The following is a 23,774-nucleotide window of genomic DNA, read 5'->3' as shown; positions in this document are numbered from 1 at the left end:
ACTGTCTGAGAACAGAATTGCTACCCCTGCTTTTTCTGAGGTGCTGGCATGTGCAGTATTGTTTTCCATCATTTGACTTTCAGCCCATGAATGTCTTTATGAGTCAAATGTGTTTCTTGTATACAGCACATTGTTGGATTTTGTTTCCTAATCCACTGTGCCAGTCTATTTCTTTTAATTGGTGAATTGAATTAACTCAGATATTTCTTTTTTAATTTACATTGATGGTTATAATTGAGATGTACTGACTTAAGATTTACATGTTATTTACCTGCTGTTGTTTAGTCCTTTTTCTCCTGTGTTTAATTGTTTGCCCTATTTAGTGGGTTCCTTTTGTATACATTTGTGGAGTTCTGATCATTTTGGTCCCTCTATAGAACATGTTTTAGTAGTTTGTGTAGGGTTGGTTTTGTCTTCATGAAATTCTTTAGTTGTTCTTTGTCATGGAAGTATTTCACTTCTCCATCAAACTTGAAAGAGAGTTTTGCAGGGTATAGTAGTCAGAGCTAGAATTTGTTTTCATAGAGGAGTTGATGTACTCTGCTCCATGCTCTTCCTGACTTCATGGTGTTTTGAAGAGAAGTCTGCCATTATTCTGATGGGTTTTCCTTTAAATGTAATCTGTTTCTTTTCTCTAGCAGCTTTTAGTATATTGTTCTTGTGCTGGATTTCCGGGATTTTGACTATTATATGTCTCAGTGGGTTTTTCATTGGTTTGATGTTATTTGGAATTCTGTATTCTTCAGTTACTTGAATGTCAGATTGTTTCCTCATATTTGGGAAGTTTTCTGCTATTACTTCTGCCCATATTCTTTATAATATTATTTGTACTGACTTCTTCTTTCTCATTGATGCATATTAGCCTCATGTTGTTCATCTTTGCATCATCTTGCAGGTGATGAATCCTTTTCTTCCTGCATCCTAGTTTTAAGAGATCTTTTCTTACCTTTTCACTAGCTGTGATGGCATGTTCAAGATCTGAAACTCTAGTTTTACTCATCTGGCTTTGCAAGCTTGTGATTGAGATTTTTAATTCTTCTATATCTCTTTGACTCTGCTTCAAGTGATCTATTTCTTTCCTGTATTGCTCATTCAAGGACACCATCATTTTTCTAATCTCCTCTATGTTTTAATGTGTCTTCTTGAGAAGCAGTTATTAATTCTTTTACTTCAGAGGTTATTTCTGATCTGATTTCCTGTATATGTTTCTGCATTTGATTCTTTACTTTATACGCTATTAATTCAGATATTTCTTTATTTCAGAGGTTATTTCTGATCTGAGTTCCTCTATACCTTTCTGTAGTTGGTTCTTTAATTCAGACACTATTAATTCAGACATTTTAACTATGTGATTCTCACTTTCTTCTGTGCTATTGTCTTCTGCACTTTTTCTGGGTGGGCTTATTGCCTGAGATTGCATTTTGCTCCTTCTCTTTGTCATTTTGTATGGCAGTGTGCTCTGATCTTTGGTGTAGAGCTTTGGTGCAGTTATAGCCTTAGCACCTGCTGAAATTCGGGTGCAGATCTACCAAGTTCAAATTCATCCAGTTGTGCCTGGCTTGGTTCTGACTGCTGTGCTCAGCTTCTTCCTGTTGTAGCCCTTAGAAGTGAACTTGTTTTGCCTCTCTGGCAAGATGTTCTATGCCTGGATAGCTGTGTGGTTCTCTCCCCTAGCCTCTCTTCAGGAACTTCAGCTCAAGTTTCACCCCAGCCCTGTATGCCATGCCTGAGCTAGGTCTGGAGGGGTCCTGAGAGCGAGGTAGAATTTCTCACTCACATGCCATGCTTGGTTTGAGTCTGGAAGGGCTCAGAGGGCACAGGGGAGCGTGGAAGCTCTCTCACATACTCGCCAGACCTGGGCTTGGGCTGGGTCTGGAGGGGTTCCAAGAGTGTAGCAGAAGTTCTCTGAAAACATTTTTTGTGATAGATGTTCAATTTAATTTCAGTCTTCCTTCCAACTTATATTTAAAATTAGGAGGGCTGGCGTGATAGTTCAACAGACTAAAGCGCCTGCTTAGGCAGCACAGAGCAGCTGGTGTTCGATCCCCAGTACTGTATGCCACATTATCCCTGCCTGCAGGGTACACTGAGATGGTGACTGAGACTGGGCGTGGTGGCACACACTTATAATCCCTACACTTGGGAGGCTGAAAAGAGAAGAATCACTCCATGTCTGATCTACATAGTGAGTCCCTGTACACCCTGTAGACCCTGTCTTAAATTGAAAAAAAAAGCTAGAAATTTCCCTTATATATGGCATCAGATGCATTTAAACATCTAGATATGTTAAAATTTTACATCAAGGCCAAAATATTTTATAATTTCCATTTTGATTTCTTCTTGATCCATTATTTAAGTTTTTTTTTAATTTTAAAGTATAGGAATATTCAAGATTTTAATTTTTTCAGGATTATTGTTGCTGATTTGTAGCGTACATGACCTACCATTGACTTCTAACCTTTTTTAAAAAAGACTTTTACAATTTTTTTAAGAGTTTAAAAACTAAGTTGTCAAGCCTTTGAAATAGGCTTTTGCCTTACTGTTTGGCTCATGTTTTCTGTTTCATTATACAAAAAAAAAAAAAAAAAAAAAGGGTTTTCTGTACCTGTGTGCTGAGTGTCTATCTATACATGTCCACAAGTACATGGTCTCACTCAGCAGCTCGGTGCTTGCCAGGCAGGTGCTTAGACCTCTGAGCTACCTCTGCAGTCCCTACATGTCCATAAGTAAATTTTATTGTCATGTTATATAAGCTTTCTAAATGCTTAGATTTCTCTGCTCTCTCAGTTACTTAAAGAAGTGTCTCTTACTACCTATGCATTTTTTTAGTGCTGTTACTCTGTCACTTTTGCTTTAACTAGCTGTACCATTAAGTAACTAAAACTTAGGGAGTTTTAAATTTCAGGTGAATTAAGCCTTTTATAATCATGTATGTCCCCTTTAAAAGCACTCGCTGGGCCTCTCGCTAGTGACCCATTGAGCCGTCAAAAAGGGCAGAGTACAAACACCACTTTTGGGTGAAGCGGCAGCATGTTGTGTTGTTTCGCTTCAATCAGTGGTGTGACAAGGTAAAAAAAAAAAAAAAAAAAGAAAAAAGAAAAAGAAGAAAAAAAATAATAATCATGTATGTCTTTTTCATACTTGATTATTTCAAAGCCTTACTAGTGTTAATGTTGTTATTATCCCTTCTGAGAGGGCATTATTGCTTGTGTTTTATACTTTCTTCCCTGTTTATATGCTCAATCTTTTTACATCATTATACATTAGATAATCTCTTGAAAGTAGCATTAGGTTGAGCTTTCACTAATCTAGCAGTCTTGTCCTTTAACTGGAGCATTATGTTTATCTACAGTTAATTTGATTGCTAACATATTTAGATTTAAATCTACCATCCTATCCTTTTTGCTTTTCTGAATAACAATATCAACTTCAAACTTGGGTCTTCTAAGTATTAAACAAAATTTAAATGAGAATTGTACAGTGCTTTGAAAACCACATGGTCCTTAATCAACCCCATTTTTTGAAAAACTTTGTGTTTCTAAATATTCTTTCATCAAAGGTTTTCCAAAACATTGTGATGCAGGTTCTTGCATATAGTTTTGGATAAGGTTGTTATTGTCTTTATTTTTATTTATTTTTAAGGTTGTTATTGGTTTTTGTTGTTGTTGTTGTTTTTCAGAACCAGGGATTGAACTCGGGCCCTTGCACTTGCCAGGGAAGCACTTATTCCACTGAGCCATCTCCCTGGCCCTGTTATTGTTTTTACATCAAGTGACAGCAGCATCACAATATATCTATAGTCTGCTAAGACGACTCTGATAAAAAAAAAAAAAAAGCTCACTATATTTACCATAGAAAGGTATGTTGAAAAGTTTCAGGAGGAAAGAGTCTTGGTAAATTAAGAATAGAAAGAAGACTGAAGAGACAAGTGATCAAACTGGAGAGTGAGGCATGTATTGGATCCTCCAGAGCCTTGAGAATTGTTGATTCTGGGTTAGAAATGCACTTCTCATTAGAGAAGACAATGTAATGTTCAGATTTATGGGGGTTTTCCCCTTTCACAGTAATGGAGATTTAACCCAGGACCTTGGACATGCTAGGCAAGTGCTCTACCACTGAACTAGATCCTTAGCACTGTTTTAAGTCAGTGGTGGCAGGTCTATGGCACACTTATTATTGTGTTTTTCTTTTGACACAAAAACGTAATGTACGTTGAGTTCAATCCCCAGTACCACTAAAAAAGAAAGAAAGAAAGAAAGAAAGAAAGAAAGAAAGAAAGAAAGAAAGAAAGAAAGAAAAAGTAATGTAGGGCCAACAAGATAGCACAGGTACCAGGGTTCAATCCCCAGCACCACATGCCATACTAGCCCAACCTCTGGGTGAATTGATCTGGCCACCAAGACTGGGCATAGGATTGCATGCTTGTAATCCCAGCACTGTGGAGGCTGAAAACAGGAGGATTACCACTAGTCCATGCTGCATAGTGAGACCCTGTACAAAATGCATTTAAAAAATGTACATGTATTGAGGTTTTGTTTTGTTTTTTCTTAAGCTGAAATCTCAGTTTTTTATTTAATTGTAGAGTTGGCCCTGTGCAATAAATAAGTGGGTTTCAGGTTGCACTTTGGCACTTGGTCTCTGAAATGCTTGCCATCATCACTGTTTTAAATGGTTTACTCAGGTGGCTAAGGTGAAAACTGATTAGGGAGAACAAGGGTGAAGTGGAATGAATGATAAGTAAGGGTGGGGGAGAAGGGCCTTTTGAAGACTTCCCCCTGAAAAAAAAAATAAAGGTGTGCCTTGGACATCATAAACAGAAACAGGTGAAAATGGGGTTTCTCTAAAGAGAATACATAGGATGCAATGTGCCTCCTGCGGGGATAAAGGGAGAAGGTGAGATCTAGGCTGACATCCATGATTTGCACCCAGCAACATGCTAATGGAAAGCATTGGTAGTGACAGTATACCTACAGTAAAGTCTAACACAGAGACCTTGTCAAACACTCAGTTCATTTTATCTTACTTCAATTATTTTATACACTTTAAAATTACAAGATTCTGAAAATAATCTCAGCATTCCAAACTCTCCAACCTTTCTTTAATTTTTTGCTCTGAAACTTCTATGCTAAAATTTCAAAACAAACTAAACAGTATACCACATACCACTTTTCATACAGAAAAATACAATACAGTTCAGTCGGAAATTGTCAGGAGTCAGCCCTGTTGATGCAGCCTCCAAAAATGCTAAAGCACAAATGTTTCATTGAATGCTACTTCCTACATGGCATAAAATTGAAATAGGCAATTCTAGAGAAAGATAATTTGTTTTTCCCTAACACAAAACTCCAGTACCATTGATTTCAAAAAAAAAATTTCTATCATACAACCAAGGTTGAAATTGAAATAATAAACTTCCAGTCATTTAGTGGGCCTAGATTTGATTTTGATTTTCAAGTTCTGGGCTTGAAAAAGATAATAGTACTAATGGAACTAAAAGAGCATTGAGTTTGACTGAAAGTTTTTTTTTTTTTTCTTTTCCAGTTTTAAAAATTATGTCAAAAACTGTTCTGCCCCCTGCCACCGAGAATGTTTTCTGAATGTTAGAGAAACTTCAGATATTGGGAAGAAACTCCCTTCTGTTGTCATAAACCACAGAGCACCAGTAACAAATGATATACATCCCTCATCTACAAAGATCAAGTAGCAGGGATGACAGAGGATCTTGGAACTTAAAACACAGGTGTCTCAGTCCATTGAGCTGCTGCAAAAGATACCATAAACCTAAAATCAGAAAAAATAGAAAGTGTGCAAGCTGCAAAATCTATGAACAATGTGTTCACAGATGAAATATTTGGGGCTGGCTCATAGGAAACTGGCCTCCTGCTCAATCTTCATGTGGGAGGAGAAGCAAGTTCTACTTCCCCATTTACATAGGTTCTAGCCTCCTCACCTAATCACCTGCCAACTCTACTTTCTAATACCATCACTTCAGGGTTAGGATGTCAACATACGAATGTGGAGGAGACGCATTCAGTCTACAGCAACAAGTATACATGGTGAAAGAGAAAAAGGAGTCATGGATGCTGTACCTGAGCATAAGGTATCAAGAGAGGAGAAGAAAAAGACTGTGAGATTAGGTAAAGCCTTGTGAATTCTTAACTAATAAATCACAATTGCTCTCTTAGCTAGAAGATATTAGAGCAGATCAGGTGTTACAGAGGTAATACTGTATGAAACTTTTGTTTCATAAATATATAAATAAACTATATTAGTGATATATTGATTTTTTATATAAAATGTTTCAAAGTATAGAACAAATCACTAAGCTACAATATTGCATGTCCCCTGACTTCTGGTTCCAAGAGTAAAGAATGCTCGGTTATATACCTTCAGAACAAAACACTGAGTTTTCTCTTTATTCCTGTTACCAAAGATGGAGCAGAGAACATCTTTCTTCTGACTTTTCAGAAATTTTCTTCCTCAGCTCATCCATATCTCATGATGAATCTCTGTTAAATTATTCTCAAATTCCCCAGTCATCCCAGATCACTGAGCTGGTAGCTGTCCTTCATCTCTGTTTATGGAAGGCCTTAAAGTTAGTATATGAGATCACTTCCTTAAAAAATACATTTCTATCTCAATTACTGTCCAACTGAAAAACAAGTACACAATAATCCAAATCATTTCCTTGCTATACAACCCTGCAAAGTTGTACATTCTCTCCCTCCCTTCCTCCCTCCCTCTCTCTCTGCCGCCTTCACTTCCTCCTCCCCCTTCCTCTCTCTCCTCTCTTTCTCTGTCACTTTCAGTTTTTTTTGGCTGGACATTACACTGAAAACTGCCCCCTGAACTACACTGTTGTAGGGAGTACAGATGATTCATGCAAAGTGCCCAACAAAAGATAACCAACAAATAAATACATTTTTGTTTGTTTTTTTTTTTTGTATTTTAGGGAAGGGTCTACAGGGTGTTCAGGGTCTTACTACTTGATTGGACTAATAGTGATCTGCCTATTTACAGACTCTCAAGAGCTGGGATTCTAGGTGTGTGCCAGCACGCCCAGTCTCAATTGGTATCTCAGTGCACCCCGGGGGTGGGGCCAAAGCCGGCACAGCAGACCCTGGGATCGAACTCCCTGCCCCTGCACCTGCTCGCAGGCATTTAATCTGCTGAGCTATTTGGATGGCCCTTCTAAATATGATTTTGAATTATAACATGAGAACCCAAGCAGGCAACTGTGCTTTTGCCTCCTTGTACATCAGCAGGATTCTTGTTTCTTGCTGTTATGAAAAACATATTTCATCTCTTCTGTTCCCCTGAGGGCCAACATATGGCCTGACACACAGTTGATACTTAATAAAAGTTGATAGAATTGAATTAAGGAAGAGTGCTGTTGTGTTTTCTTGATAAAAGAATATACCTATTGACAAAATAACTATAAAAACCAATTATTATGTTCATATTAGCTTGCTAAATTACTGGACTAGAAATATAATCACAATAAGAACCACTTACCTTCCAAATTGGGTAGTTTTGTCCCCAATTACAAAGGGGACAGAAGTCAAGCCTCATCAAATACACTTCCTTTTACCTGGCAAGAACTTAATTCATATCTTTGCTCTGGGCAAAAGCCAATAATTGAAAGCACCTGCCAGTCAAGAAAGCAAAGAACTCAGGCAGAAAAGGGAGTGAAATTTCTGCTTATCTTCAAAAGGAAAGAATGAATTGATAAGAGAGAATAGTTATTCCCCTCTGATGTGAGATTGGCATAAACTATCTTGTACAGAGGCCAGAATTTACTTCTTTTTAAAATTTCCTTTCTTTTGCTACCATCTCTGTATAAACACCACCCCTGACACCTATACCTTCACTAACTGTCCTATCCTCTAAATCCTTGGAACTTAAAACACAGGTGTCTCAGTCCATCGAGCAGCTGCAAAAGATACCATAAACTTAAAATCAGAAAAAATAGAAAATTGTGCAAGCTGCAAAATCAGAAAAAATAGATAACAGGCACCTTTGATCATGTCTCCAATTGACCTCAGAGGTATCTCTACTCACTGGTTATCACTCAGCTTGGTCTGTAGAACTGGGACCATAGGATCCAGTAACATCTGGAATGTTGAGAGTTATGTGAACTGGAAAACTGGTCAGATGTGTAAAGGTGGGACTAGCCTCAGTCTCTAAAGCAGTCAAGCTACCTCAGTCCTGAGATAAGCATCCTGACTGGTTAATGTTGGCTATTAGTCACTAGGCAACCTTGTGTTAGGTGTTACTAACTTGGCAAAGATATAAATAAATGTCCATATTGCTGCTGGGTTGGGGGTTCGTTTTGCCCAACCAGGCAGACGAGTCACCACCTAACCCAGCTCTTGCCTTGCTGTCTACCTTTTCCTCATTCCTGCCACTGTTTCTCCCCAGGTAGAAGAGATCACACTGAGAGACCAATGGACCCCTACACTGGAGACATCTGCTGTCTCAAAGGAATTCTAGCTATCATTAAAGTAAATTGTCTGGGCCTCAGGATAAAATGGGGTATGTGAGTTTTAGGCTGACAGCCATCTCTTAAAGACCTTAACACACATGAAGCTACTGAGATTTCCCACCCTGATATCTTCAAAATAATAATGAAAATGCAATTTTTATGCAACTAGCCTTTCCAGCTGACCCCAGGGTGGCATTTGCTGTCTTTTCTGCTATTAAACTACCTCAACAAAAGAATCTTTTTGTCAAGCTCTTTTCTGTTTCCTCTTTCACACACATAAATAAGTGACCTTAAGATGCAGAAACTCAGAGAGTATGGAGCAGTGAAACAGTATCCACAAACAGCCTCAGCTGGAGGCCTGTCCTGTGAGCCCAGTCCCTGAGTAAGGTTACCTGGATGCTAGGCCTTTCCAGGGCCTGCTCCTCCTCCTGCCTTTCTGTTAAGAAACAGGGATAGAGCTTTCATAAAGCAAAGTCAAAGTTACTGACTTTGAAAGAGCCAAGAAACTTTTCAGGACCAGTTGGTTCTTTAAATTAATGTCCATACTTTGTAACAGTCTGCATGCACTCCAGGAGTGAGAAGATTGCTGTTCCTGTCACAGCAAGATGTCTCTTCTATGCAGTGACATATGTCTAATTGCTGGCATCCATTATCCTCACTCAACTTTTACTCAATAAAACCAGCTACCTTATCTGAGCTACTATGACTCTAATAGATGCTAGGGGCTACAGCAAGGTGGAAGGTGGTGCTAGTTTACTAGGTTGACATTGTTCACGTAACGACAAAGGACAACAAAATTGCTTATGTATAAAAACATTAAATAATACATTGGCATCCAAGGAGGTCTAGAAAGTTCCAATATACAGTGTTAATATTGAGACCCTATATTGTACCAGATAATTTCAAGGTGCTGGAAATAAATAAAATTCCTGCCCTAATACAATAGGTATTCTAGTAGGAGCAAACGAAATAGGTAAACTAAAAAGTAATTCCAAATAGTGTCAAAGAACTATGAAGATGGTAAAACATGGTTACTGCAAAGAGTGACTGGATGTAGAATGGGGGGCAGTTGTCAGCAAGAACAGAAAAGAGCACTCAGAGAAGCTGGCTACAAACAAAGCAAAGATCAGAGAAACAGCCAAGACCTGGTTCTGATCAGGAGTGTGCTGGGTCCAGAAGAAAATGTGTAGTGGAGTCAGTGCAGGATGAGCTACGCTCAATTGTCTGGAACCTCGTAAGCAATGCCATGGTCATGAGAAGTCACAGGCAGACAAGCAGCAGGGCCTTATCATACACAGGATGAGAGACACGTCACTCTTACTGCCAAAGCAATACACTGGAAGGGACCTCAGTATAAAAGACCTTTCTACCTCATGATGTGTCTCTACTGACTACCTTCTGAGGGCCACACTTTCTAGATGTCTGTAGATTTAAACAGCAAACATTCCATAAATCCTAAATTTCTACTTTTTCATTAGTTATAATTCAATCAAGTCTGAACTTTGATGATAATTTGCCTGAGTAAACTCATCAAAAAAAGTAAGCCCTCAGCCACACTTCTCCATGTTTTCATACTTGAACAAAAAGAAATAAAACCAGAAAACAGTGAAAACTCTGAAAATTAATTTGAACTGTCCTTGTCACAGATACTTGAGATTGATTTGAAAAATCCTGTTGGTACACCTCAGATTTCCAGACATAAGGGCCTCACAAGGCACCTAGCAGGGATAATGGAGGCAGGACCACATTGTGGGTCTGCCCAACTGCGCTATCAGTACCTGCCTTTGGGCCATTTGAGAAGTACTGCTTCAAGAATGCCTGTATCCTGGAGACAACCCAAATGCCCACCAACTGAAGAATGGATAAAGAAGATGTGTTATTTCTATACAATGGAGTATTATTCAGCTATAAAACAGGATAAATGTAAGTCTTTTGTTGGTAAATGGATGCAACTAGAGAACATACTCTTAAGTGAAATAAATCAGATCTGCATGTGCAAACAGTGCATTGTCTTTTTAGTGTGACAACTTGAAAAAGAAAAATGGAATCTATTTTCCCAATAGGTACTGGGAAAAGGGAGTGAATTAATTCAAAAGGAGTTACTGAGTTGAGGAGGACAGGAGAGGGAGTAAGTGAAAGAGATTTATCTATGCATGTAAGCAGGATGGTTTGGACAACTGTACTATGTATTTCTGTTGGTCTATGGGAAGAAGCAGTTAATGCTTTAATTTATTTTGTTGCCTTTTTTCAATTATTTGTACTTTTTCTCTTCTTAATTTCTTATACATTTCTTTCTTGTTTTCTTTCTTCTTATAATTTTCCATGCATATATCTGGTAATATGAATAACTGGTTGGAAGACAACACTATGCATTATAACAAATGCCGTGAAATTCATATGACTTTGTTAAGCAAAAATCTGTATCACTTTTAATTTGTTTGATTTAATTCTAATTTGTATTCTCTTTAACAACAGCAGAAAAAGAATGCCTGTGAACTGATATTGGGTAAGCTGGCTCAGATAACCATAAAATCATGGGAAAGTCAGGCCTGGGCCATCTTCCTGCCACTGATCTGTATCACAATTACTATCTCTAGAGCCCCATCCCAGGTTCATAAGCCAAGCAGGCAATAAAGCTCTTGAATGAAGCATGAATTTTCCTCAAGGAAAAATTTCCCTAATAAAATCAACTGCTCATTGTCAAGTTCGTGTTCTTAAGTCTATATTGTCTTTGGTTTCCTTAAATAAAAACAAAGCAGAGACAAGAACATGGAAATGAAAAGGTTTCAAACTGCCAGAATCTTATGGAAGAACACATTTACATCTTCTCTGCTTCCAGGGAAACAACCAGCTAAGCATATTAGGGAAGCAAACTTCAAAAATTCATTAATGATGTATGAAGATGCATGTTATTTTTGACTTAAGGAGTTAACTGATAAAGACATCAAAGAGAAAACATCTGAAAGTGAACTCCCTAAGTAATAACCAGATAAGATAAATGTAGGTGTAATTTCATTTGTTTTATCCTTAAGGGCTCAGAATGGTTTTGTTCTTAAAAACAAAAAGGTAAGCAAATAACTCAGGAAATCTCACTATTTGAAATGACTGGACAGACTTGACAACAGTGGTCAGATATTTTGAAAGCACAGGCCTGCCCAAATAATCACACAACTTCAGAGGGCTTATAAAACCTGCATGGGCACTAAAGAAAAGGTGATCTGAGAGGCAGCTCTGGAAAGTGAGAGTCTCTACCCCAAAGAGGTCATCACTGCAAATCCTAAGAGACAGCTGCAACGTTGAGCCATCCATCAGGGAAGCCAAGTGCAGGCCGTCAGCTCATGCACAAGACAGGCTCTCCCCCGGATTCTCCATGCCAGATCCTAGGTTTTCCCATGAGAGTGCCTAGAGAGTATATAAAAGCAAAATTCATCTTTTACAGAAAAACAATGATTTTCTGTGGCTAAAGATTTCTTTTCTTGTGAGTATAACTGATATTAAATCTGCTCTGAAATAAAGCAATGGTTTTAAAACTGAGCTTAAATATCTGTTTACTTAAAGATATAAGTTAAAATGAGCTCCTCTTTTACAGGAAAAACATTTAGAAACTGTCTGGATTTGGGCTTTTTTAAAGAAAAAAAATCACAAAATTTCTTAAAAGCAAAATAGTTCCTAAATTCCTGCCTCTAAAAAGCATCTCTGTTAGAGATATTTGTTGCAAATAACAGAAATCTAATTCCGAGAGACTGAATTAAAAAGAACAAGCATAACCAAAACCCCCAAGGGTTAAGGGTTCAGGTAAACCTGTTTAATTAAGTTACACAAACAATTCTGTATCTGTTCACTTTGCCATCTGTGTATTGGCTTCATTTTTAATAGGTAACAAAATGATCCCAGAAGCTCCAGATTTCCAATGTATCAGGGAGCAATCTCAGTGCTAAATAAAACAAAACAATTTGTGAGAGTTCAACAAGTGTCTTCAGGCCCAGTTTCATTAGCCTGGTTTGGTTCATGGGCCCTTTCAGCATCTGCAAGACCAGGAAGTAACAGAGCCTCTACAAGGCTGACTGGCTGTCCAGGGATCTGCTCTTGCAGTTGCACTTCTGGTTCCACAAGGAAAGATACCACGTGGCTCCCAAAGGAAAATGCGGTGCTGTTCCAGAAAAGGGGCTGCATGCTGCCTCCTAAGATTGCTAAGTGCTACTACAGGCTCGTGCTGCTACCTCCATTCATGTTTCTTCTTTCCATGGAAATCCATCAACATCGAGTCCAGATACCAAGGCCTCAGATCCCACTGAGCCATTCACTCAGAATGGTTACTCAAAATAACAAAGAGGTCCACTGAACTCTCTTCCCTTCTGATCCTCACAACACCCTTGATTTTTCCCTCTATCACCAAATTTAGGACAAGTTTTGAAACTATTATGCTTTACATATAAATTCTCAACAGCATTTTATTCTTGACACCTAGGGCAATCTTTGACACAAGATGAGAATTTGCAGAATCGGGCTGTTGTTGTTGGCAGAGGTCATTCTTTCTGAGGGTCTAGCAGAGGGTCCCTGTAATATCAGTCATGCTGTATTTATTCAGAAATAACAATTCAACTATCTCTTAACAAAGCTCCCTTTTCAATGTCTTCACCTTACAAATGAAAATTTGAAAATTCAAAAACTTAGGAATGCATTTTTAACTTACTCATTAGGTCCAAATTCAGATAAAAATAGGAAAATATTAAGTGGTAAAATAATATAATTCATTAGGAAGTGCTAGTCCATCTAATCCCAAACCCAATAAAACAATGACTCATTCCTAACATCATTATAACATTTCTAACTTCAGTTCATCTTCTGACTTCACAAAAATAAAAGTTCTGCATTCCACTATGAGCAAAGATACTTCATTCAAAAATAGTCGATGGAACACCAATGTATATCTTTTCAAATGATGTTATTTTCAACATTGCTAAAATTTACCATTACTTAAAATATAAGTAGATTCTAGAGAATAGTCCTCTGCATCTTGCAAATGTATATATACTTCTAATCTAATGCTCACAGGTCTTCTCTGCCTTCCATGGAAAAGAGAACTATTCCACATTAACCCAGTTCAAGCATCTCAGGTTTCAAAACTACCCATGTCAACTTGAACTGAAGGGATCAAGGCCTTTAAACTTATACTGAATTCTACATGAAAGCCCTACAGTCTTAGGAGAGATTAAGGTGATAAAGTCAAGGAAAAGGTCAAGGAATATGAACCGAATGAGGCACAGCATTGAGTGCATTACACACAAGTAGTCATCCAGATCCATTTGTATTTACATTCAGTGTTCATCTGCAACAATCTGTTTTTAGACTGGCAAGACAACTGGCCAGGCAGGAATTCTGGAGAGATGGTACAGTAGGCAGAGAACCACATATACTGCTCATTACAGGAAATTTAGAGGCATTTTGAGAGTAGTTTTGCATACAGTCTTCATACCTGGTTGCAGATGAAGGACATTTAAAACCTGCTTAAGATGAGATGTAACTGTACTTCTTATCTTAAAGCTGCCCATTGCCTCAGTCAACCACCATGAGAACTCAGAGAAGGTTAAATTATTACCAGCCTGGTTTACACATGAGAAAACAGAGCCTCAGAAAGGTTAAGTGAGTTTCCCTCAACAATGTGGCTAGGAGGTATCACAATCCATTTTTTCCTTACAAAGATCCTAAGAGCTATTTTCAGGACACTTGTAGACAACAACGGAGATGCACTTGATATGGTCTAGAAATGAAAATTAGTCATCTTGGCCCAGTGAATCTTCTGAAGTATTATAACAGCAACTTAAATTAACCAGTTTGTGCTATTAAGGCAAAGCTTCCATGTCATAAAGTGTATGTTTTAATTGTTTAAAAGGTTAGATCATAAACAAGCTGTATTTAGAGAGTAAAATACTAGTGTAATTGTACTCTAGCCCAGTAACATCCTTCAAATACTCTCATCATGCAACAGATGAGGTTCTTTTTTTAATACAAGATTTCAGGTACTATTAAAAAGATCCTAAATTTAATTTCACTTGGATTTTTAAAATAAAATCAACAATGCAGATGGTATCCCTTGAAGAAATGCTTTCTCAAATTTTCCTGCAAGCAAAACACACCTAATACAGAATGGAGATGGCATTTGTCCATAATGAGGCCTCAGAATGGAGCAATTAAATCAAGTTGAAGGTTATTATTTATCTACTAAAAACTACCTGGCATGTTTCTGCTTCAGGAAGTTAGTGACCTTTTGAAGCTACAAAGCATTTCTGTACATCAAAAGCATTTTTTATCTTAAAAGAACATTACAATTTAGTTAAATTTGATACTCACAGGCTTAGTAAGCTACAACAGTTAATGAATGTATTTGATAATATAATAACTGAATGGTAAAATAACATTTTTATCTTTGTCTGTTTTTTGTATTTTAGGGAAGGGTCTACAAGATGCTCAGGATCTTACTACTGGATCAGACTTGTAGTGATCCTCCTTTTTGCAGCCTCCCAAGAGCTGGGATTACAGGCTCGCGCCACCACACCCAGTCTCAATTGCCCTCTCAGTGTGCCCCGGGGGCAGGGCTGGCACAGCATGCTGGGGATCGAACCCCTAGCCCCATGCGCCTGCTTGCAGGCACTTTAATCCACTGAGCTATGTGGCCAGCCCAACATTTTTATCTTAATACCAAGCTGAATTGCACCCAATGTCCTGATGGCAAGATTATCTATGAAGTTGTTTCAGCCTCCTGGGGACTCCAACGTTTGTCCCTTTATATGGCTATGCTCAGGAAGGGAAGGAGATTACCAGGTACACAGTGCCTAAAGCAACATAATGTTGCTTTAATGTAAGGATATGAAGCATGCTTCAAGTATGTGTGTTCTTTTCATATATAGTTTAATTTCTCAGTTTAGAAAACTCTTGTTTTAAAAAGAGCTGGTCTGCATTCTCAGTTTCTCAGTATTTTTATGTCCAGCTGGCCTTTCCTGGTCTCTACATATCTCTGGTATCCAAGTCATCTGTAACTCCTATAGCAAGGAACAGGAAACTGTCACCCTGCATTATTTCTGATGTCTTACCAACCTTCTTGCCGAGTTCTGACATAGAAAAGACAATGCAGAGGTATTTATTGACAACCTGAAGCTCAGTGTGGGAGATGTCCCCAGTGTCCGAAAAGGGAATGCCAGGGAGGTCACAGATTGATTTCTGAAATTCATAGAAATCTCAGAAAAGGGCTCACCTCTGCTCCAGGAAGCAAACAACTCAGCATAACATATTTATTAACCTAGAAAGTTTTAGCTATAAATTCAGTCTTGCACTACATTCTCAGAACCTTCCCCTTTCCCTGAATCATATTGCTTATTCTCACACTTATGTAGCCTTCATTTATACAGAATCTCAGGGTCAAAATAGACCGTGAAGGTTAAGTTATTCAACTTTTGGGCTACCCTTCCCCCTCTCTTGGTTTTCTCTATCTCCAATGCCCCAGCTCCCTTCTTCTCATCCTTTTTATTATTTGTCCTCCTCCTCTTTGCTAGGAAATTACTGCTGCCAATAGAGTAGGTACAGGTAAGATAATGGGCACTCCTGGGCATAAATAGTAGAACCAAGATATGTTGGCCATAAAAAGAATAGTCTATGAAATAATTTGAGATCCAGTATTAACTATCCCTAAGGATTTCCCTAACCTCACAGTCATTTACCTTCTTAATATATCAAGGTAAGAGGTAGCACTGACTTCTCTGTTGACATAAAGAATGAACAAATTGTTAACTAGCCAAATAAGTGAGATATTTAGATACTATCACTCTCCTTTCAAGTAGAGAATTAAGAGATCAGAGCCATTGGTTACAGACACCTTATTCAAGTCAGTAATATTCCTTTGTCCTAATTTAGCCAGTCATAGTAAGTGTAATAGTTTGTGTCTAGATGTCTCCCTAAAGTCTCATGCAGTTCCAGGTTTTTTTTTTTTTTTTTTTTTTTTTAGATAACTGGGGATTTTTATCCTTTTTTCTTTCTTGCCAGGGATTTCTTTATTTTGCTGGATGGTTAAGACCAAGATAAAGCAAGACCTATAGAACATGAAACAGGGTTTTTTTTTTTTTTTTTTTTTTTTTTTTTTGGTGAGTAAATCTAGAGTTCCTGATTGATACAAGGTCCAATGCTGAGATTAAGGGTGAGTGCTACACCTGTCCTAGGGCAGGTAGCCTGAAAACAATATAGGGGACAGAAAGAGGGCTGTCTCTCCTTTCTTGTTGCTTTTTCTGTCTTACACGAACATGAATTGTTACCCTTCTTCCAAGTGCCAGCCTGCCTTAGAGCCAGCCGTTATGGACTAAAACCTCTACAAACTGTGAGCTAAATAAATCTTTCCTTCCTTAACTTGGAGTGTTACGTATTTTGTCTCAGTAATGAGAGAAAAGTAACTAAGAAAATAAAAGGAAAGGGAGAGTTTATAATAATACAGATGAGTAGAAGACAATTTTGGAACCTGGATATTTTGTAGGGGGAAATAAGTGACATAAGAGTTGAAGGTGGCAGGGGGAAGTTTGGCCACACAGAGGTAGTCCACAGGCCCCACCAGCACCTAAACACTGAAATTAAGATACAAAAAATGACAACAACAAACTGAAGATAACTGTTCTTGGATTAGGACTGTGTAATTATTTTTATAATATCTAAGTGCTGACTTGGAGAAAACTATGCTGTGCAGTTTATCAGACAGTCATGATAATAATTAATAGTGAATGTAGGACTACTATCATTCTACAACTATTTTAATTTTCTAAAACATACCAAAACATATGAAAGAACAGTTCTGCCTTTGATAGACTGGGATTATACTCAGCTGCCCTGGTGACAAGGCTAGAAAAGAAAGGTCGTCTATCAGTGGTGTCACAGAACTCACCAGGTCTTTAAAGCTGGTTTATTTGAACAGGTTTGCCTTCTCCCTTTTTGAAGTCATGTGCACCATTCAGTTTTGCTTTGCAGATCATTTGCTTCTGCTAACTGTTAGTTCCTGCAGATAATGACAAGTGGAAGGATTAAGGTAAATGCAAGACAATGAAAGAAAAAAAGGATGGCACAATTCAGTACATGCAATTCTCACTCGCGGCAGATATACTTGAGGGCAACCAGTTGTTGTTGATTTGCTTTCCCATCTAGACCTAGAATTCTGTGACAAAGTACAAATCATCCTTCCAAGCATACTAATGTTACTTGGGGAAAATATGAATAATTACACGTGAGTCCTAGACACTAAAACTTTTTCATTATTTCCAACAAGATTCCAAAGAGATTTTTCATCCCTTCAACAAATGTAAATGGGATGCAAAAAGGAGGTTACACAAGGACCTGACTATGTAGTGAATCACAAGGAACAATACTGGAAAATATATAGAGCAATATTACTAACCTTATCACAGCCTGAGCTGCAATCCTATTTCTGCCTACATCTGTTTTGAAAGAAATCCTTCAGTGGCCAGCACACAATTATAGATGATTTTTAAAGAGTTACATCCTATGGTTCCATACAATTCACAACCTAATTGGACATTGTCCACTTTGATTTTTCTAATTTTTTGTATCTCTACTTTCAAAAGGCGGAAAGTGGAGCCCAAAGAACTTGTGCTGCCCATGCAAGGACACACTTGAAGTCAAGCCTCAAGCTGAGTTTCCTTGCTCCCCATTCAATACATTCCATGATGCCAGTAGTGTTTTTCTTATTTTTAAAATCAAACTAATTACACCCCAAACAAGAATGAACAATTCTTAAAACATGTAAAAGGACAAAGTAGTTTGGATGTAACAAAATGATCGCTGCATTGTCATCAACTATTGGTATTCTGAGATGGTAAATTTCAATAATTAAACCTGAAATAAACCACTAACATTCCAAAGCTTCCATAAACAAAAACGAAGCTAAGATTAAGGAGAGAAGCCATAGAGCAGCAGTGCTATTGCTGAAATAGCACACTGGCTATGTCTTAATGAGCTGTAAACAGTGGTCATCAGGAATACACAAAGGCTCATCCAAAAAACAAACAAAAAATGGTATATGTTTCAATCAAACAAATTCATTGTAGTAAAAGATTCATTGCCACTAATCTCCCTCAAAATGCTCACCGTTGCTTCAAACACATTTATCCCATCCTTCTTTCCACGTTCTGAAGCAGTTCTGGGAGTCCTCTTTTGTGACAGTCATTATAAGGTGAGATAAAAATGTGAATGCTATTGCTCAGTGCCATCCAACAGCAAGGTACATACAAACACTGTGTGAGTTCTCGTCTGCCTTATTCACCAGCTCTGGCATCCTGCAATTTCTGGCCCCTCTGCAAAGTCAAAACAACTATGGAAAGTAAATATTTTATACTGATTCAGGACATTTAGGCAGCCATGATAGCACAACTAAAATCACTCCTAACAGAACACGTCCAGAAAGCAAGGAGGAATAGTTTGAGGGAGATTAACAGCAATGTATCTTTTACTGTACTAATACTTTCTAATTTAAGCATTCATTATAATTTTTGATCAAACTTCATGTGTGCCTTTAATCATTTGTGTTTTCACCATTGTTTTTTGTTTTGTTTTCTTTTGTCTTATACCAAACTTCGCTAATTTTAGAGTACTATATACTACTTCTTGGAATTATGTAAAGTATTGTATTTAGACATGTTGATTCCACTAATTAGTCTATAAATACTTGACTTTTACCCACTGTTTTGGTGAGATAACTACTGAGGAAAGGCCAAAGCACTTATGGTCAATCAGATGAAGAGAAAGGGAATATGGTCCTTTAGCTGAGTAAAATGTAAAACATTATGTGGCAAAGCAGAAGCTATTAGCAGGATCGATATCTCTCCTAGTACCTTAATAAATCATTACATCAGAAGCTCGACACAGGATGGAGAAAACCTCAGTCTCCTTCCATGTAAACTTCCAAACTGGAAAACAAAATTCCATTTAAATTACAAAGACTTAATTGGTGTACAAAGGATATGACAAGCTACAAAATCTGTCTCCAAGTTCTGGATGTATAAAGAGTTTTGATTCATTAGTGAAGAAAGAAAAGTAGAAAGACAAAGAACACTGTGATTGACTCTCTGGGCTACACATTTATAATTTGCAACTAGTAAATATGCATGAATCTGCTGCACTGTAGCTAGGGATGACATACTGCTTCCTAGAGATAGCACAGAGCAGACAAATCAAAGCAGAGGACGGTTCATCAGGTGCAACCTACTTCCGCCCCTATTTAATAGTTCTCAATCTTTCCAAGTTTCATCCTATTTAAATTACTCTCAACTGGGTACAGTTTCATAAAATAAAAAGTTCTTTTATACTAGAAGATGTTCAATGTATAACAAAAAGCATCCTATGGGGAGCTCTCACAGTACCTGGAGATAGAAATAATCGTAACTTCTTTCTAAACCTTTAATCATTCTCATTCTTTTTGCTGCTCTTAGAAAAACAAGCAAGAAAGTAAAAGAAGATACAGTCCAATTTTCTTTTCTTTTCTTGGTTTTTCTTCTGTTTGTTACAGGATCTTACTATGCAGCTCTGACTCATAGCGATCCTCCTGTTTTCAGCCTCCCCAGAACTGGGATTACAGGAGTACATGACCATACCCGGTCTCAGTGACTGGCTCAGTGCACCCGGGGATGGGGCTGGGATGGCATGTAGGGTTGGGGATCAAACCCCAGTTTCTGTGATTGCCTAAGCCAGCGCTTTGGCTTTTAAACCGTTTTCTTTTCTAATAATATATAGCAAAGGACAGGGTTTTTTAAAGATTTTTAAAGCTGCTGTTCCCTTATTTACTGAGATGACAGTGAATATAAAAACTATTTTGATTTTATAAGTTTGGAATGTTTATTTTTCTTATGAGTGAAAATTATATAGAGCTCTCAAATTTCATAGTAAGTTAAAACAGAACTAAAAGATTATGTTAGAAAATTACCTTAGAAGGGTTAACAAAAAGAAAATAGGGCTCACCAATATCGTGAAATATTCACTCATGACTTTTCCTTTCATTCAACAGCTATCAGACAATAAATATTAGGTTTACAATGGTGATAAACATTAGGATTAGGCTTTTTTTTTTAAACTGGGGATTGAACTCAGGCCCTTGCACTTGCCAGGCAGGATAAGACTTGATGATAATTACCTTAAAGGAAGTTCTCAGAAGTTTCTATGCTCAAGGAGCCTGATAATCTACATGGATATATAAGGCACACATTTCTTAAAAAGTTGAACAGCATTATAAGTTCAACTTATAATACAAAATAACAGAACCATTTATTATTACGTGTCCCAGTACCATATTACAGTATATACAGAAGAAAAGATTTAGTAAGATTTAAAGAAATCTCTGTTGGCAGAGGTTACTGGGATAGCAGCAAAAGAAATGACTGATCAGGCTTTTAGTAGGAAGGGGAGAAAAGACACATATTCCAATCAGGAGAGATACTTGAACCAGAATGTGAAAGAACATGCTAAGCTGGAGAAAGCTCATGCTGCCTGTTAGGCTGAGTCCTACCTCACCAGCCAGGAAGGACAGTGGCTGGATTTTAGGAGTCTCAAGCCAGAAACTTCTCACTTAAGATGAGAGTAAGGATGATACTTATTCCATGTCTAGGGGCTGGAACATGTGGGGAATTGAAATTGCAAAGGAAGGAATTCTCTCTTTAGGAATCCATGCTTCCCTAGTGACCAAGAGGTGCTAGAGATGGGGACTTTGTAAAACAACTCTGAGGTTATCAAAAAGTATGCTTGTCCTAAGAAGTAAATCTCCAAAGGCCCAGGAAGAAAACCACAAGTTCAGGCAAGGGACATCGGGAAGCTGGTTCTTTTAGCAGAAATTCCTCAAAGGAACAGGGATGAGAATAAGTGGCTGGACCTTCCGTCTGCAAGGAGCATGGACAGCAGAGATAAGAGGCATGGTAGCTTAGACACTTTACTTCTAAATAGATTAATTGTCTGCATAACTGGTTAAGGGTATCACTTAGTTCTAGGAACAGCACCCTACTTCACCCATCACTGACCAGAGTAAAATCCCAAGACGTCTTAGAGCTAAATCTGCTAGGCTCCTACAGCTTAAGGAGTTGAGATGAAAGCAGTTCAATTTTCTGCATGGAAGTTAAGAAAACAGGAAGGGCAAGAAATAAGAAATAAGACAATCAGGAGTACAGGGAGTTGCTCTCATTACTAGAACTGATAGTCATTCATACATACACCATCTCTTACCTGAAAAAGTTTAAGCAAATCTAGGTTGAGTGCCCTGCTGCAGGAAATCACAAGAGTTGGTGATACTGAAAAAAGAGCCTATGAATAAAGTTACACAGTGAGATGCTGCTTGGAAAGCAGCTCCCAGTATATTCTGGAAGCTGGGAAAACCCACATGGTGCTGAGCTGTCCAGAAGGCAGCATCTACTGCTTTGGGGAGCTTCACGGAGAAGAAAAAACTTCTTTGCTAGGGAATCAGCTTCGAGGTGACAGCTGCCTTTTCTGCTCCCTCGTAGGCACCACTGGGGCTATGGTCAGTTTTTCAGCATAAAGCCCATCAGCTATTGTGCTGATCATGGAACCCAACTGGCTGGAAGAATTGTGCCGTCTCTAGTCTGAACTATTCCACCGGGTGCCCTTGTTCAAGCAGCAGTTAAGTTGAAAACAATTAGCTAGTGTTCTTTTCTTTAGGCCCACTGATGCTGGGCCAGCTATTGGGCTGGATGGTCTCTCAGGCTGGACTAGGACCTTTGCATAATACTCTGAAAGGTTTCCAGGATAAGTACTGGCATCAAAGATGTCTAGGAGGTTTACTTCTGACCACAGCAAACTAGTTATTTGCTTTGTCACTGCGGTAAGCTGTCATTTCCTTATTTTTGCCTCTGCAGTAGGTAAATATTTCTATAGTAAATAGGCTGGACAACTCAGTCTTTCTCCTTCCTACTCTTCCACCTAAGCAGTAAAGCAAATCATTACAGCAAATTACAGATGAGAAATCAACAAAATATACAGATTGAAGAGAAACAGATTTTTTTATTTAAAGAAAATTATTGGGTTTGTCTTTTTATGCAGCAGATTTCCTTTTACCTGTTGGCCAAAATAGTTTTATAGGACCAAGATTTCTTCCTGATCAATCAATAGTCCTTTCTTGCCACTTACATCCTCTTGCATGCTTTGTCTCCTTAAAAGAGGACAACAGTATGAGAAAATATTTTTTTTCTCACCCTTCTGATCCTTTGGCCTTCTTTCTTGCTAGTCATTTGGCTTCTACAATAAAAAAGGTGCCATAAAGAGGAGAAAAATATCTTACTAGAGGCCGTCTCAGTTCAGTACACTCCTCACTCAGCGAAATCTGGCAACCTACACACATCTGAGCTGTTGGCAAGACTGCACAAGTCATCTGTGGTGGAACAACAGCACTGGGAATAACGTTTAGTGAACTATGCAAGGGACACAGGTCACAAAACTAGCCCCTCCACGCACAGGTGGCCTGTAGTTAGGGTATTTATAATTTTATTTTCAGTCTTCAGTGTTCTTTAATTAGAACTGTTTTTTGACCTTTGGCTTTTCATGAATTGAACTGGAATACAGTAGTCTATGGATGAGGTTTTTTTTATAGAACAGAAAATTCATAGATACATAAAAACAAGTCTGCAGATCCCAGATCTCAGACATTAGATTTAGACTTCTCTGGAAATTTTAGCAATTGACTAAACTAAGTTTCAACTAGTTAGAAAAGTTTTTTTCATGCTTCAAAAAATTAAGCATGAAATTTTAACTTCTCTCTCATCACAGTCCTACTTTTTAGGGAAAATAATCAATAAGCAGTTTCATATACAACTTTTTCACATATATGAATATATGTATGTGCATATATACATATACATATATACATATATATGTTCTGATGTACACTTAAATTCATGGAAGTGTTCATTATTTCACTCAAATGTGCTTCCATGTTCTTTTTAATGACCCCATTATATCCTATTGCATGGGTATGCTACAGTAAGATAAGATATATTTCTGTTGGTGTACTTTTTGATTACTTCTAAGTTCCTTGTTACTTAAGTTTTAAAAAATTAATATTTCAGTACTGAAGATTGAACATAGGACCTCAGGTATTGTAGACAAGTCCTCTACCAAGAGCTATACCCACAGCCCTTTGCATTTTATACTTTAAAATTTAGAGGATCTTGCTAAATTGCCCGAGCTGGGCTTGAACTTGTAACCTCTCTGTCTTAGTCTCCTGAGTAGCTGGGACTATAGGATTGCA

General features: G+C 37.9%; 1 protein-coding gene and 1 non-coding gene across 6 annotated transcripts in view; one reads left to right on the top strand and one right to left on the bottom strand.

Annotated features, from left to right (window-relative positions):
* The window catches only part of Enox1 (ecto-NOX disulfide-thiol exchanger 1), a 661,835-nt gene that overhangs the window by 374,307 nt on the left and 263,754 nt on the right, over nt 1–23,774 (bottom strand). For all 5 annotated transcript variants that reach the window (XM_023700180.1, XM_023700182.1, XM_023700181.1 and 2 more), the window contains one exon: nt 17,406–17,516. The gene's annotated coding sequence lies outside the window, so the exon portion shown is untranslated. The remainder of the gene's footprint in view (nt 1–17,405; nt 17,517–23,774) is intronic.
* LOC111812391 lies at nt 2,935–3,069 on the top strand. Its single transcript, XR_002817899.1, has one exon. It is a non-coding gene; the product is annotated as a small nucleolar RNA SNORA21 (small nucleolar RNA).

The sequence above is a fragment of the Octodon degus genome, unplaced genomic scaffold (genome assembly GCF_000260255.1).
Source record: "Octodon degus isolate 3935 unplaced genomic scaffold, OctDeg1.0 scaffold00122, whole genome shotgun sequence".
Taxonomy (NCBI): domain Eukaryota; kingdom Metazoa; phylum Chordata; class Mammalia; order Rodentia; family Octodontidae; genus Octodon; species Octodon degus.
Note: the sequence above shows the minus strand (reverse complement) of the source record. Positions and strands in the feature narration are given on the sequence as shown.